We start from the raw sequence: 17,348 nt of genomic DNA on the forward strand, positions 1-17,348 counted from the left end.
CCCCTGTCAGAATGGCAAAGATTAAGAATATAAAAAGTGATAAGTGTTGGCGGGGATGTGGTGAAAAGGGAACCCTCCTACACTGTTGGTGGGAATGTAAACTAGTTCAACCACTGTGGAGAACAATATGGAGGTTCCTCAAAGATCTACAAATAGAACTACCATTTGATCCAGCAATCCCACTTCTGGGTATTTACCCAAAAGACAGGAGAACGCTCAGTCAGAAAAGTGCTTGCACATCCATGTTTATTGCAGCATTATTCACAATTGCCAAGACATGGAACCAACCTAAATGTCCACAAACTGATGAATGGATTGGAAAAGTGTGGTATATATACTCTATGGAATACTACTCAGCCATAAAAAATAACAAGACCCTGGAATTTGATAGAAAATGGTCAGATATGGAGGATCTATTGCTGAGTGAAGTAAGCCAGGCTATGAAAGAAAGATATTGTATGTATCCACTCAATATATACCGACTATCCGCACTCTATAATAGAGAGCAAAAATTCGGAGGACATAAAAACAGTGAAGGTACTTAATGAGAATAGGACAGTGTGGAATGGGGTAAGTGAAGAGAAGAGGATAGAGAAAGATAGCAAGTGAACAATAGAGAGGTAGGACGTTAGTGAGAAACAGATAGGGCTTATTAACTGTTGATGATGACATGTATGGTATTCTCAACTGCATTGGTCTGAGAAGTATTTCATGATGGGCAAAGTATTTTTACAAGCAAAATGAGAAATAGCAATTGACTGTTTTAAAAAATAATTAGAATAATAAAAATAATGATTGGGGAAAACATAGAAAAGATATTGATTGTTGAAGTGGGGAGATTAATGTCTCTGTACTGACGGACATGCATGGCATTCCCTTTTGAAAAAACAATGTAATACACTGTAAAGTTATATGTAATCCAATGTAATATAAAGAAGATTATGATGATGATAATAAAAAAATAAAATAAAATAAATTTTTAAAAAAAAGTGAAGGACTGGAAAAAGGTATTCCATGCAAATGGAAACCGAAAAACAGCTGGAGTCACTATACTGATTTTGGACAAAACAGACTTTAAGATAAAAACTGTAAGAAGAGACAAAAAGGAGCATTATATAGTAGTAAAAGGGCTAATGCACCAAGAAGATATAATGCTTATAAATATCTATGCACCGAATTTAGGAGCACCAAAATACATAAAGAAAAGACTGAGAGATCTAAAAGGAGAGATAGACTGTAACACACTAGTTGCTGGAGATCTCAACACCCCATTATCTCCTTTAGATAGATCAGCGAGACAAAATATAAGCAAAAGAGATTGAGGAAGTAAATGATACCATAAATCAAATGAACTTGACGGACATCTATAGAACTTTCCACAAAAAAACACAAAATATACATTTTTCTCAGCCCTGCATGGTACTTTCTCAAACACTGACCACATAATAGGGCATAAAGCCAGCCTTTACAGATTCAAAGGCATAGAAACTATATCCAGCATCTTCTCTAACCATGATGGAATGCAACTTGATATTAATCTCAGGGAAAAACCCTTGAAAACACACAAATACATGGAAACTAAATAACCTACTTCTGAATGACTTCATGACTACTGAAGAGATTAAGATTGAAATCAAAAGATTCGTGGAAAAAATATAATGAATATACAAGTTTCCATAATTTATGGGACACTGCAAAAAAACAGTCATAAGAGGAAAGTTCATAGTAATTGGTGCACACAAAAAAAAACATGAATATGTGCCAAAAGGACAACTTAACATCATGCCTCAGGGAATTGGAGAAACAACAACAACAAAAATCAAAAGAATGCCAGGAGAAAAGAAATAATAAAGATTTGATCAGAAACAAATGAAGCAGGGAACCAGCAGTTAGCGTAATGGCTATGTTGCTGGACTCCCACATAGTCGACTGTGGTTCGCGTCCCGGACCCAGTGGCTTAAAACTCACGCCAGACGCGTGTGCGTGCGTGCCCAAGATCCCGAGAGAAGAATGGAGGAGAAGGGATTGCGGCGTGACCATCCCCCCTGGGAGGGTGATTTCTCGCTTTCTGTCTCTATGTCTCTCTCTGTCTGTCTGGTGAGCGCATGTGCCCTGTAGTGAAAACCTCTAAAAAAAAAAAAAAAGAAAAAGAAAAAAAAAGAAAGAAATGAAACAGAAAATAAATTATACAGAAAATAAATGAAAGCAAAAGCAGGTTCTTTGAAAAGATAAACAAGATTGACACAACATTAGCTAGGCTAACTAAGAAGAGAGAAAGAAACCAAATAAATCAAAATGACAATCAGGCAACATTACAACAGGCATAATAGAAATACAAAACATCAGTAGAGTATGCTATGAACAACTATATGCCAACAAAGAAGAAAATCTGGATGAGATGAACAAATTCCTGGACACATACAATCTACCAAGATTGATTCAGGAGGACATAGAAAGCCTGAATAGACTCGTAACAAGCAATGAGATTGAATCAGTAATAAATAACCTCCCAACAAAGAAAAGTACAGGTTCCAATGTCTTCACTGCTGAATTTTACAAAACTTTTAAAGAAGAGGTAACCCCCATTCTACTCAAACTGTTTCTGGGGATCAAAAAAAAAGAAACCCTTCCAAATTCATTCTATGAAACTTCCATTACCCTCATTCCCAAAATGGATAAGGATATGACAAAAAATGAAAACTATAGGCCTATATCTCAGATGAATATAGATGCAAAAATCCCAACAAGATATTTGCTAACCATATTCAACAGCATATAAAAAAGATTATTCATCACGACCAGGTAGGTTTTATTCCAGGGATGCAAGGTTGGGTCAACATTCACAAAACCATAAATGTAATACACCATATTAACAGAAAGAAAGATAAAAACCATATGATCATCTCAATCGATGCAGAACAAGTATTTGACAAAATACAACATTCCTTCATGATTAACACTTTCAGTAAAATCGGCAAAAGAGGATTGTTTATTAGCATAATAAAAGCCATCTATGAAAAACCTATAGCTAATATTATACTGAATGGGGGAAAGCTAAAAGCTTTTCCACTAAAAACTGTATTAGATAAGGCTGCCCACTCTCTCCACTCCTATTCAATATAGTACTGGAAGTCCTAGCCAATGAGATCAGACAAAAGAATGAAATAAAAGACATTCCAATAGGGAAGGAAGAGTTTAAATTATGTCTATTTGCAGATGGTATGATTCTATATATAGAAGACCCAATAGTATTCACATAAAAACTTCTTGAAGTAATAAATGCATACAATAAAGCAGCAGAATACAAAATTAACTTACAAAATATCCATAACATTTCCATATACAAACAACAAGCAGACAGAGACAGAACTGAAGAAAGTAATCCCATTTACCATAGCCACAAAAAGTATAAGATACCTAGGAATAAAACTAAGGAAGTTAAGGACCTCTATAAGGAACACTATAAAAATATTGTTTTAAAAATCAAAAAGGACACAAAGAAGTGGAAGGACATCCAGTGTTCCTGGACTGGAAGAGTTAATATAATCAAAATGGCAACGCTACCCAAATTAATCTACATACTTAAAGCTATCCTCATAAAATTATGAGACATTCTTCACAGATCTAGAAAAGACAATGCTAGAATTTATCTGGAATCATAAAAGACTTCTTATTGCCAAGGCCATCCTGCCCAAGAAGAGTGGAGTTGGTGTCATCTCCCTTCCTGACCCCAAAATATATTACACACTATGATAATAAAAACCAGCACAGTATTGGCACAAAAACAGACATGAGGACCAATGGAACAGATTAGAGATCCCAGAAATAAACCCAAAAACATACAGCCAACTGGTCTTTGACAAAAGGTACCAGTCAATCCAGTGGGAAAAGGAAAACCTCCTTAGCAAATGGTGCTGGAAAAATTGGGTTTCCACCTGCAAAAAGATGAATCTGAACCTCTATCTGTCACCATTAACAAAAATCAACTCAAACTGGATCAAAGATCTAAACCTAAGACCACAAACTATAAAACTACTGGTGGAAAACACAGGAAACTCTGGGAGACATTAGGGTAGGTAAAGACTTCTTAAGCTAGACCCTAAAAGCAAAGGCAATAATCCCCAAAATAAACAGGTGGGATTACATCAGATTAAGAAATTTCTGCATAGTAAAGGACACAGTAATTAATGTGAATTGACAACCCTTGGAATGGGAGAGAGTTTTTGTTAACTGTGCCTCAGATAAGGGACTGATAACCAGAATACACAGGAACTCAAGTGGCTTACCCAGAAGAAAATTATTAACCCAATTAAAAGATGGGAAAATGAGAATGCGGCTGAGAACTACTGCTTTCGGGGAATAAGAGAAATGAAGATTGTCTACTGATAATTCAGCCTCCAGCCCCCAGTCTCAAGTGGTAGGGAGCCCCCATATCCTTCTCTTGGTCTCTCTCTGTCTCTGTCTCTCTCTGCCTCTCTCTGTCTCTCTCTGCCTCTGTCTTCTTTTTTGGAGGGGAGGTAATTTTTCTTTTTTTGAATTTTTTTTTTTGGTATATATATGTATTTTTTGAGAGGTTTTTGTCATAGGGTGCGTGCGCTCGCCAGACAGTGGGAGACAGAGAGAGACATAGAGACAGAAAGCGAGAAATCACCCCCCAGGGGGGATGGTCACGCCGCAATCCCTTCTCCTCCATTCTCCTCTCGGGATCTTGGGCACGCACGCACACACGCCCGGCATGAGTTTAAGCCACCGGGTCCAGGACACGAACCGCGGTCGACTATGTGGGAGTCCAGCGACATAGCCATTACGCTAACTGCTGGTTCCCTTTTTTTGAATTTTTTAAGGTAAAGTATTCTCTTGGCTTTCAGATCCTCCCTTATCTTGCTAATAATCCCCTTTCTCCCTCCCATGTAAGAGAGACAAGGGGCAGGCCTTCAGAAGAAGACTCCTCCATTGCAGTTGAGAACTAGAGCTTTCACATGGTGCACTTGCACATGACATGGTTTCCATTTTTTGTTTTTTTTTTTAATAATAAACTTTTGGCTGCTTTTTCTTTTTTCTTCTTCTTTTTCTCTCTTTGTCTCTCTTCTTTCCTTTCTCTTTTTTTTAATCCTTTTTATTTTTACCTCACACTTTGTGGCTGAGTTTCCATGCACTGAGTATCTAGACAAATCGAAGGGAAATGTAGTCAAACATCCAAATACTACTAGGGTCCACATATTCCTCAATATCCATTATATTCCTCAATACCCACTGAATCTGCTGCATAAAGGGATAAAAACGGAATGGCAAAGATATTGCAGATCACCTCTTCTCACCCCTCCCCCCCAACACTCAGATTGAATTTCTAGAAATTAGGAAGAATCTTTTAACCCAGCAGATGACTAAAAATCACCACAAAAGCACAAGAAACACAAGAAACCAAGATAATACCTCCCCTCCAAGAGAAAAGAATAACTCCTCTTCATCCACAGACCATACAATGGAACTCGTGGAAATGTCTGATAAAGAATTTAGAATATTCGGTCCACCATGAAAGCTGAGATCTAGTGATTTCAGAAATAAGAGCAATGAAGATGTTCTGCTGAGAATCTACCCTGGCAAAAAAAGGGCAGACCAGAAGAAGACTGAGTCTGCCATGAGAGCTGAGACCTAGTGATTTCAGCCATAAGAGCAATGAAGATGCTCTGCTGAAAATCTGCCCTGGAAGAAAAAAGCAATGCCAAAGAGTTTGCTGAACACATCCTCCTGTGCGCCTCTGATCACTCGGATTGATCATCTAGAATTTAGGAAGAAACAGATAATCCATTAGATGACTAGAAATCACCACAGGGTCACAAGAAATATGGGAAACCGAGAAAATACCTCACTCCCTAGAAAATACCTCACCCCCTAGGGAAAACAATAACTCCTCTTCATCCACAAACAGTTCAATGGAAATCATGGAAATGTCTGATAAAGAATTTAGAGTATTCATAATAACAAAACTAACAGAGATGGAAGAGAAGAAGGACAATTCTATCCAGAGTTTCATGCCAAAAGCCAACATTTGTTCACAGATATGTAAATATCAGCTGAACTTACTGTTGAAAGTACTTAGATTAATTAAGATATTTTCTGAATCAATACCATATGAGAAAAAATAAAGGAATGGAAAGCAAATGCAGAAACCAGAGACAGGGTAGGAAGAGGATAGGAAATGGCAAAGGGTGAGAAATAGGGTGTATATAATATATATATATAAAATAAGAAATATAGGGACCAGCAGTTAGCGTAATGGTTATGTCACTGGACTCCCATGTAGTTGACCGCGGTTCATGTCCCGGACCTGGTGGTTTAAAACTCACGCCAGGCACAAGTGCGTGCGTGCCCAAGATCCCAAGAGGAGAATGGAGGAAAAGGGATTGCGGCATGGCCATCCCCCCTGGGGGGTGATATATATATACACAAGAAACAAGGAATGAAAAATTATTATTGACCATAACATGTATGTTTAAGCCACTCTGCAGTGTATTCTGGCTGGAAAATTGCATTTTGTATGCTGTGCTATGTCAAGTGAAGGTATGGAAAAGAAATAAAAATAAACTTTAATTTAAAAATATATGTTCAGGATTGTTTTGATACCTGTATTTAAAATTTTAAAAAGTGTTGGAAGGATGTGTATCAATGAATTTCTGTTAAAAGCTGTTCCTGTGTGTTACATGTAACAGTAACAGACATGGTAAATATTTGTTTACAGTTTGTTTAACAAACCATGCATTTAAGTTGAAGTCAACTATAAAGAAAAGAATTTAGAATATTCATAGTGACAAAGTTAACAGAGATGCAAAATAAGAGAGACAATGAACTCCAGAAGAGGCAGGAGAATAAAGCCTAGGAGTTCCAGGAGGTGAGGAAGTTCTTGCAGGATCTGAAAGAGGAAACACACATCATAGAAAAGACTCAAACAGAACTGTTAGAGATGAAAGCTGTAATATAGGAAATCAAAACCTAACATGAAAGTATTCAAAGCAGACTAGATCGTACAGAGGATCAAATCTCAGATGCAGAAGACAAAATCCCTTGCCTAAAAAATTAACGACAAAGACTGAAAAAATAATCCAAAAAAATGAGAATAATATACGAAAAACACTAGATACCATTAAACGTCCAAACATCCCCTGGGGGGGGGGGTGATTTCTCGCTTTCTGTCTCTCTGTCTCTCTCTGTCTGTCTGGTGAGCACACGCGCCCTATAGCTATATATATAGCATTTCCTGTAGTATGTTCCGCAGAACACCAGTTCTAGAGGTTAGTAAGTAGTACAAGAAAACTAAGTTTGGGGAAAAGTACAATGGGGTTTTTCCGAACCAGTAATGTCATGGGAGATACAGAATGCAATGATGCAGTGTTTGTATTGGATCACAAAACTTTTTTTCAAGGAGTCTCTCAAGAGGCTAGTAGTATTTCTCAGGCCATGCTTTCAGAACAGACCTCCAGCTGCTCTGGCCAGTTCTGGAAGTGGGTAGGAAGGGTTGTGGGCTTGGGCCCCAGACTGGATTGGAAATTTTATTCTGTAGTTTACCTCGAGCAAGTAATGAAAGCAATTCGATCCTCACTTCCCTGTATAAACAGTAGGTATCATGGGGTTCTTGTGAGGAGTAAATGTAATAACACAGGGGAAGTACCAAGCATAGAGTAAAAGTAGAACCCAAGAAATGGTCTTCCCTTTACCCCCTTATCCTATGCTGGACTTTATAATATCCTGGAAAGCACAGCACAACCATTCAGAGATAAATATACCCTGATGGCTTAAAGAACACGTGGGCATGTGCTTCATCATCTGTCCTTCCCCTATTATTTTCATTTGCAATTTTGCAGCTCTCTGCACTTCTGTGTTCTAGTCAGAAATTATAAGGCAACAAAAGGAAGATGTCAGGATTTTCATCTTGCTTGAATAAGAAATCCTCACTGCCTTCTGAGAGTAGTTCTTATATGTAGGTCAACTAGTTTAGAATTCTACATTTTTGTATCAAACCAAACACTACACTGCTCTATCCAAAATTTATTGAAACCCTCCAAAATCTTCATCTTTGGAACATCAGTAAATTCCACCAGGTTTACCTTGAAAAATATCCAGAATACAATATTGTTTCACCACTTCCATTGCTACCATTCTACCTCAAACAAACCATCAATATCTCTCAGTTGAATTACTGCAATTTTTCCTGATCTATCTTGCTTCTGCCTTTAGCCCCCCCACCCCCACCCTATACAACCCAGTCAAGACAGTTCTACTGAAATGTTAAGTCAGGGGCCAGCAGGTGGTGTAGTGGTTGAGGCATTGGACTCCTACATGGTCAACCATGGTTCGAGTCCCAGACCTAGTGACTTGAAAAATCACATTGAGCAAGTATGTGCATACCCATAATCTCATGGAGGGGAAGAGATTGTGGCATGACCGTCCCCTCTGAAGAGTGATTTCTCACTTTCTCTCTCTCTCTCTCTCTCTCTCTCTCTCTCTCTCTCTCTAGCAAGCATATATGCCTTATGGGGGAAAAAAGTTAAATCAGATAGATCAAATTCTTTCTCCACTCAAAACACTCCAGTTTCATCTCCACAACTCTTTCTTACTCAGTCCTCTCTAATCACACTGGCCTCCATCCCTGATCAAGCATACCTATGCAGCAGCTGGTTCCTTTTGTTTGGACCACACTATCCCCAGATACCCACATAGTTTTCTCCATCAGTTTTTTGAGGTCTTCCCCCAGGTGTCCCCTTCACACTGAAACCTTCTATGGTCACTCTACCTAATATTTCAGCATTCATCACCAAAAATTTCTATGTCCCCTTCCTGCTTAATTATTTTCCTCTTGATACTTACTATACTATATATTTTACCTATTTATCTTATTTCTTGATTGTTTCTCCTAATAGGCAAGTGCCATAAAAGGTTTTTTTTTTTCCTTTTTTTTATCCCTTATGTTTACTTGCATATCTCCAGTGTCTAGAACAGTAGTATCTGATACATACAAGATACTCAGTTGTTGAATGTATATGTGAACTATTTCAACTCTCATTTTAATTGCAATGAAATTCAAACACCCAATGAATTCCTCTTATACATCTACTTCCTTCCTATTGAGAAGTTTTTAATCTTTTGGTACAATTTGACTCTACCCTAATGTACCCAGCTTGAATCTAACCTGCCACTCACTAGTTGAATGACTTTGGGTAAACTACTTAATCCTGATCAATTCACTTTCTTCATCTATAAAGCAATTATAATATTCCTTGCCTGGTGGGATTACTGTAAGAATTAAATTAAATAAATGCCCAAGATATAGAACATAGAAAGGACTTAATAAATATAATTTATTATTTGAGATAAATTAAGTCCTTAAAAATAAATGTATCCAAATATCAGATTTTTATATTACAGGAAGCAAAGAAATTCAAAAGCTAGAAGAGTTTTTATTTTCATGGTGCCATCCTTTAGTTACAAGTAACTTAAATGCAAAAATATATAAATATTGGGTCCTCAGAAAAATCATGATATATTCTTGCAAAGAAAAACATAGAAAAATACACCTTGACTTTTCCAACGACTTATTTAAAAATAATAATAATAATAGAGACTCTAATCTGCCTCATGTTCTCCTAGGCAGTTACTACCATATCCATCTTCCAAAACGGAAAAAAAAAAAAAAAAAAACCAAGCTTCCATTGTATTAGTATACATCATAATCATATTGGGTATTATGATCCACATTCTATCAACTGAATATATGTTTATATGTTTTACCTATTTGATTCCCTAATAACACAGTTTGTTTTTCTCTCACCATTATGAACCAGTTCATTTCTTCTTATGAATCAGTCCTCTAATATCAAAGGGTCCTTTACCTTATATCGGTCTATATTCATTCCCCTGCAATCCCAGATTTAAAACTCACCTTTCATCCCTTCCCAATAACCTCTTTATTTGACATCCTGTCAACATTTATGTTAAATCAATAACAATCTGGATTACTTGTGTTCTTACCATGTACCAGGCACTGTTCTAAGTACCATAGTGCACTATTTCATTAACTTCAAAGTTCCTTTATTTACACTCTTTTAAGATGAGGAAACTGAGGCACAAAGTAGTGAAATAACTTGTCCAAGACACACAGATAAAAAATCATGAATCTCAGGGCTAGCAAGTGGTGTAATGGTTGAGGAACTGTACTCCTACCCAGTCAACCATGGTTCGAGTCCCGGATCTGACAACTTGAAACTCATGCCAGGCTCATGTGCGTGCATACCAAAAATCCTGACAGGAGAAGGAGGAGAAGGGATTGCAGCATGGCCATTTCCTTCTGGGGGATAATTTCTCACTTTCTGTCTCTCTGTCTTTCTCTGTCTCTCTAGTGAGGGCACACACTTTATAGCAAAAAATCTCTCAAAACAAAACAAAAGTATATAGCATATAAACTGCTTCACTGCTAGGAATGTGGGCTCTGGGGTAAGACTGATTAGTTGGGATGGAGATTTGTGATTTTTTTTTAATTATCATTTGTTTATTTATTTATTTGTTGTAATGTTCAAGCCACTCAGTCTGGGACTTGAACCATGTTTAACTATGTGGAACTCCAGTGCTTGAGCCATCATGCCACCTGCTGGCCCCTGGGATTCATAATTGTTTTCCTTTTTTAGAGATTTTAGCCACAGGGCACGTGAGCTTGCCAGAGACAGAGAAAGACACACACAGCAACAAAAAGCGAGATATCATCCCCCCGGGGGAATGGCCACACTGCAGTTCCTTCTCTATTCTCCTCCTGGAATTTTGAGCACATATGGATGTGTGCCTAGCACAAGTTTCAGGACTCAAACAGTTTTTGATCACATGAGAGCCCAGCACCTGAACCACTATGCCACATGCTGGTCCCCATCTTCTTTTACATAAGTTCCATGTTATTTCATATGTCAATGCCATGTATTGCTTCTCTACTAGACTGTAACTTTATTTTATTTTTAAGTTTTTGCCATAGGGTGTGTGCACCTGCCAGAGACAGAGAGAGAAAGAGACGGAAAGTAAGAAATCATCCCCCTGGAGGAATAACCAGGCCACAATCCCTCCTCCATTCCCCTCTTGGGAGCTTGAGCATACTCGCACACACACTTGGCATGATATTCAAGCCACCAGTTCTGGGACTCAAACCTTGGTCAGCCATGTGGGTGTCCAGGACCTTAATCACCACGCCACCGGCTGCCTGAGACTATAAAATTTTTTAGGAAAAAATGTTCAAATTTCTTTCTTTACCTTCATTAAACCTAATAACACAGCTGGTTTGTAGTGAGTCTTTAGTAAACTCCTTCACAAACTCAGTAGTTCAGTGGCTAGCCTAGGAGAGGTTGCCTGGCTTGCCTTTCAATTATTTACACCAGAAACTTCTCACAGGCAGGGCAAAAAACAAATGAAGAGCTGAAGTCATTCCATACTGGCTTGTAGTCAACTCTCCTTCCAAAAATTCCTCTGAAGTGGGCTCACTACAGTATCAACAGCAGATAGTAATCCAGGATAGAAACAAATGAATCATCATTTTAATATGCAAAGTTAGTAGGTGTGTTACTTGGCAAGCTGCCAAGAGCTACTATATCCATTATACATATTACTGTCACAAACTCCCTTGTTTGTAAATCACCTACGCCAAATTTGTTCACTGTCAAAATTTTCAGGTATGTGTCTATGGAATCCACAATACAAAGAAAGGTAGGAGAGGCAGAAAGTAAGATCAACCAGACTCTAATTATAAAGTCCATAGAAAGTATACCATGTAAGAAATATAAAGTCTTCTCAAAAAGGTATTTTGGGGGCTCACAGGTTACGTTGTGTTTAAGGTGCTGGACTCCCACATGGGCGACCACAGTTTGAGTCCTGTATCTGGTAGTCTGCTTTCCCACTCTCTCTCTATTTGACTCTTTCTGCTCAAATCGAATAATAATAATAAATTTAATTTAATTTAAAATTTCTTTTTAAAAAATGTTTTTGTTTTTTTGCTATAGGCTATATGCACTTGCCAGAGAAAGTGAGAAATCACTTCCTACAGGGGCATGGCCATGCCATGATCTTTTCTCCTCCAGGCTCCTCTCGGGATTTTGGCCATGTACACACATGTTCCCAACATATTTTTCAAACCGTTGGGTCTAGGACTCAAACTGCAAAGTTGGAACCATATGAGATCCAGCTGCCCCAAACACACCACCACCAGTTGACCCTGTAATATTCTTCTGTAGCAGTTTTCCAATCAATTTTTTGTGGTGGGGACTATGCATCTCTGGCCTTTATCCACTAGATGCCAGCAGCAAATCACCTTCTCCTAATCCTGACCCCCAGAGATATTGTGACAATCAAAAGCATCCCCCAAATATTTCCCTGAGGGGCAAGACCATCTCTAATTAAGAACTACTGTTCTGGGGCCAGTCCTATGCCCAAGAGGTTAAGGGAACCTGATCCCACATGGCCAACTGCCCTATTCAAATTCTGGTCCCAGAATCTTGAAAAACATGTCTAGCACTTGGGCATGCATACCCAAAATCCTGAGAGGATGGAGAAATGGAGAAGAGATTGTAGTGGCATGATCAAGTCCCATTGAGGGTTGCTTTTCCCCTCTCCCTTTTTCTCTGCCTCTCTGTCTCATTGGTGAGCACATACACCATCTGGCATATTAAAATAAATAAATTAAAAATTAAAAAGAGCTACTGTTCTGTGGCATTCTTATTTTGGAAATTAATGTATGTGGGTCTGTGTCTCTTAATAGTACATGTATGTATTTTTTAATTGAGTTATTGTTTATTTATTGTATGCTTCACTATTTTTGTGGACCTCTCTTCTTTGTGCAAATATCCGATAAATTCTCTACAGACAGGGATATGTATTATACCCTTTTACTTCTACCAGTGTTGACTTGTCCATACTACCTGTCATATTGATTCTTTTTGACATAGTGCACAAGAGCAAGGACTCTGGAGCCAGATGTTTCCATCTAAATTCTGGCTTCACCACTTTCTATGTCTCTTCAAATATTTTTTTCACCTCTTCATAATTTTGTTCTATTGTGTATAAGAAGAGGCAGAAGAGTATTTTCTTCATAAAGTTCTTCTATTTATTTATTTATTTATGAGAGATTTTTGCTATAGGGCACGTGCTTCTGCTAGAGAGACAGAGAAAAAGAAAGTGAGAAAACACCTCCCTGAGGGAATGGCCATCCCACAATCCCTTCTCCTCCTTTCTCATCTCAAGATTTTGGGCATGCATGCACACATGCCTGGCATGAGTTGCAAGCCTCTGGATCCAGGACTCAAATGGCAGTCAGCCATGTAGGAGTCCAGTGCCTTATTCACTATGCCATCTGCTGGCCCCCATAAAATTCTTATGAGGATTAAATAAATCAATATATATAAAATATTCAAACCAATGCCTGTCCTCAATAAATACTACCCAAATATTAACTATTATGATGTGCATAGAACACCAAAGGATGCAAGAGTGTAGAATGGGTGATTTCTTCCCCATAGTAGTGTTTTATGTTGCTGAAAAGAGATCAAAACCATATTCAAAACTTTAGAAGACCACCTACAAAGTGAATGATAAAGATCTATAATAAGAGGGCCAGATGGTGGCACAGCAGTAAAACACAATACTCTGCAAGGCAACTCCACAGGGGAAGGTTACCAGTTTAGGTCATGCTGGGCATGCTCTTGCCCATGATACAGAGCTGGGCCAGATGAAGGCTAAAGTTTGGGTTGAGCCATCAAGTGCATAATGGAGATTCATTATCTCTTTCTCTCTGTGTCTCTGTCTAAGAAATAGAGAAGGGAAAAATCACAGTGGAGTGAAATGGCGAGGGGAAGAATCAGAGAAGTGGTAAAATTTTAATAGGATTTGGAAAAACAAGCTGTAAACAGGTAAGAAAAGAGTCCAAGGAAAATCCCCATGTCCACTGCTCCATTATTCCTAATAGCCAAGATAAGGATACAACCTGAATATCAGTTGACAGATAAAGGGAAAAAGAGAATAAATATTTATATTATTTAGTCCTAAAAGAAAAAAGTGTTGCTACATGTTATAACATAAATGAACCTGGAGGACGCCATATAAAGTGAAATAAGTCAGTCACAAAAGGACAAATACTGCATGATTCCACTTATATGAGTCAAACTCACAGAAGCAAAAAGCAGAATCATGGTTGCCAAGGGCTGGGGAAAGGGAGAAATAGGGAATTATTTTTCAATGAGTATAAAATTTCTATTATGTAAGATGAACAAGTACTTTTTCTTTTTAAAGAATTATTAATTTTATTTGTTATTATTATTTTTTAATTAAATCAGAGAGAGAGAGAAAGGGCAAGTGAGAAAGCAAGCCACTAGGTTGGCTCAAACCACAGTCAGCCAGGTGGGACTCCAGCGCCTCAGTTACCATGCCACCTGCCATACCCAAGATGAACAAGCTCTAGAGGTCTACTATACAACATAGTGCCTATAGAGGTCTACTATACACCATAGTGGCTACAGTTATCATAGTATATTATGTACTTGGAAATACATTGGGAATAGATCTCAGGTTAATGTTCTTGCGCACACACACACAAACACAAGGAAATTTCTGGAGGTGATTGATATGTTTGGTACCTTGGTTTTGGTGATGTTATCATAGGTGTATGTCTATATACAAGCTCATCAAGAGGTATACATTAAAATACAGTAAATGTGTGCACTTTTTTGTACATCTAATGCCTCAACAAACCTAAAAAAGAGTCTATTAAGAAGCAGATTTTCAGCATACATATTTCTTTTATCAACAAGACTAATAACCCATATCAATGAACATTTGCTACATACTAGACAGCCACCTAATGTCCTATGATCAGTGAGCAACACAGAGGGAATTTTAATAACTATTTTCAGCCTCTATGTTAACATCTAAACTGGATCTTCTTTCTCTACGTTTTTTTTTTTTTAATGTTTTCTGAGGCATGTTATTTCATGTGTTTCAGATCTTCAGTCACTCTGAGTTTTGGGGAGGTTTTGTTTTTTGGGTTTTTTTTGGCCATATTCTGGACATTAGCATTTTGTTAATTTTTTTTATTGTGCTCTTGTTGTTTCTTGTATGGGTATAATCTTGATGAATAGAACATGGTTTCCATCAGCTTTAGTCATTTCCTTAACATGTATAATCATTATTATAAACTCATTCATACACTCATACTAATTTCTGGATTTCTTTTTTTTTTTTTTTGGAGAGATTTTCGCTATAGGGCACGTGCACTCGCCAGACAGACAGAGAGAGACATAGAGACAGAAAGCGAGAAATCACCCCCCAGGGGGATGGCCACACCGCAATCCCTTCTCCTCCATTCTCCTCTCGGGATCCTGGGCACGCACGCACACGCGCCCGGCGTGAGTTCCAAGCCACCGGGTCCGGGACGCGAACCGCGATCGACTACATGGGAGTCCAGCGACATAGCCATTACGCTAACTGCTGGTTCCCTAATTTCTGGATTTCTTAATAATTAAAACATTTTCATAGGTTGTATTAGGATTATGTTTATTAACTTTTCCTGTAACATGCATCACATAAGATAAAAAAAAGTTTTACTAGATGCAAAAATGAAACGAACTCCAACTGACAGCAACAATCATTATTACTATATCAATATACTATATGTCTCACATAAAGAGAGAATTAAGACTGGAAACATGAGTTCAAAGTTAAATTGATTATCTAGTTACAAAGTGAGCTTTATATGATTGCCTTAGTATTCCTTAAAAAGTTTTCAAATGGGACAGTGAAATGCCAAAATCAATATTTTAGGAAGATAAAGTTTGGTGTTAGTATACAAAATGTTGGAGGAGAAAGAAACTATCAAATAAATATCTGGAAGACAATGATCCAGGGTTGAGTATGGCAGTGAAAAAAGAAGCAATAGCCCCTATGATATATTGGATATTTGGCTTAAGAGCAAAGCAAAACATAAGAATTCCACAAAAACATCATTATTGGCATGTTATGATCATACTTATAAACTGGAAAAGACACATGCATGTGCACGTGCACACACACACACACACACACACACACACACACACCAATCCCCATTTAGTAGCCCTAGAAAGCTCAGTCCCACAGATTCAGCACAACATTCTCACAGAAGTAACACCTTCCATCAGGTCCCTCCTTTATCTTGCTTAAAGCCTTGCTTAAAGACTTGGGACCAGCAGTTACCATAATGGCTATGTTGCTGAACTCCCATGTAGTCAACCGCAGTTTGAGTCCCAGACCCGGTGGCTTAAACTCACGCCAGGCAGGTGTGCGTGCATGCCCAGGATCCTGAGAGGAGAATAGAGGAGAAGAGACTGTGGCGTGGCCATCCCCCCTGGGGGGGGTGATTTCTCGCTTTCTGTCTCTCTGTCTCTATCTGTCTTTCTGGCGAGTGCACCTGCCCTATAGCAAAAACCTCTCCAAAAAAAAGAATAAAATTAAAAATAAAAAAAAATTAAAGAGCATAGACTTAACTGCCAGATTTCCTCCACCTTCAACACAACACACACACACACACACACACACAGCTTCCTGTGCCCTCATAGTTCACGTAGTTTCTCTCACATTAAAAAAAAAAAAAAAAATTTATTGAGCAGTCAAAGTGTGGCAGATGCTACATCTTCATCTCAGCAAATCTTCAAGACAGGTCTGTGGTAATAAATTATCATTCTTATATTACAGAAGAAGAAATGGACTCAAAGAGATTAAGGGATTTGATCTAGCACCAGATCTAGAAGATACGTGTTTGGGATCAGGTGGGAGCATAAAATTCACAAAAAATAATACATATCATCTCAATAACATGTTGCCATTTTCAAAACACATTCACATTCTTCATTTTTTTGCATCTTAAAGAAAATTCTGTTATCAGTGGGAAATGGAGTTTTTCCAGAAGCACCTTCTTAGATAACATTATCTGAAACTGTTAGGCTTCCACTTGAGTATGAAGATCTTTTTCTTCCAAAATACCAGCTTCCTCAATGTTCCTTGTAATTGGCAAGATCCCTACTTCCCTAAAAACTGTACTGACTCATCCCTTCTTTAGAAACTAATCTTAAATGCTTATCCCTACTGTTTCTAAACCACAACTTTGGAAAGACACAGAGGGGCAGAGGAATAGCAAAGCCTACATTCAATGCACAATCAAGACCTTCTTATTTGTTCATGGAGAAACCATGATGTTGATGTTAACATTTCAAGGGACCCACTATAGCTGTCTGACCAGCTTAAAACTAAAACCTGGAAATTAGTCTATCAAGAGAGTGAACTAAAAGGTGTGTCCATTG

At 38.0% G+C, this 17,348-nt stretch overlaps 1 long non-coding RNA gene across 1 annotated transcript in view; it reads right to left on the reverse strand.

The window, feature by feature from the left end:
* Positions 1-17,348, reverse strand: part of LOC102493598 (uncharacterized) — an 86,551-nt gene that overhangs the window by 9,292 nt on the left and 59,911 nt on the right. The window lies entirely within an intron of this gene.

The sequence above is a fragment of the Tupaia chinensis genome, unplaced genomic scaffold (assembly GCF_000334495.1).
Source record: "Tupaia chinensis unplaced genomic scaffold, TupChi_1.0 Scaffold000086_1, whole genome shotgun sequence".
NCBI classification, from domain to species: Eukaryota; Metazoa; Chordata; class Mammalia; order Scandentia; family Tupaiidae; genus Tupaia; species Tupaia belangeri.